The sequence below is a fragment of the Arachis ipaensis genome, chromosome B07 (genome assembly GCF_000816755.2).
Source record: "Arachis ipaensis cultivar K30076 chromosome B07, Araip1.1, whole genome shotgun sequence".
In the NCBI taxonomy this organism is placed as follows: domain Eukaryota; kingdom Viridiplantae; phylum Streptophyta; class Magnoliopsida; order Fabales; family Fabaceae; genus Arachis; species Arachis ipaensis.
The window spans coordinates 47,091,378-47,092,091 of record NC_029791.2 but is presented as its reverse complement, the minus strand read 5'-3'; positions in this window follow the sequence as shown (position 1 = coordinate 47,092,091).

Here is a 714-nt window from a genome sequence, read left to right as displayed (position 1 = left end):
GTAATTTAGCTTCTCTTAGTTTCCTCTTCAGAGTCCTTTCAGGTTCTGGATCTGCTTCAACAAGAATATTTTTGTCCTTGCTCCTGCTCATATGACAAAGAAGAGGGCACAGAAAAAATAATAATAATAATAATAACAGGGATCCTTTATACCACAGTATAGAGGTCCTTGTGTGAGTAGAAGAAAAGAAGAAGAAAATCTGAACTCAGAGAGAGAGGGAGTTCGGATTTTTGGTGAGTGATGTGAGGAGGAGATGTTAGTGCATGAATAAATAAATAGAATAAGATAAGAGAGAGAGAGAGAATTTTCGAAAATAATTTTTGAAAAAGAGTTAGTGATTTTCGAAAATAGTTTTTGAAAAAGGTTAGAGATTTTTTCGAAAATTAAGATAAAAAATTAGAATAATTAATTAATTAAAAAGAAATTTTGAAAAAGAGGGAAGATATTTTCGAAAATTAGAGAGAGAGAGAGAGAGTTAGTTAGGTAGTTTTGAAAAAGATAAGAAACAAACAAAAAGTTAGTTAGTTAGTTGAAACCAATTTGAAAATCAATTTTGAAAAGATAAGAAGATAAGAGGTTAGAAAAGATATTTTAAAATCAAATTTTGAAAAAGATAAGATAAAGAGATATTTTTGAAAAGATATGATTGAAATTAGTTTTGAAAAAGATTTGATTTTTAAAATCACAATTAATGACTTGATTCACAAGAAATCA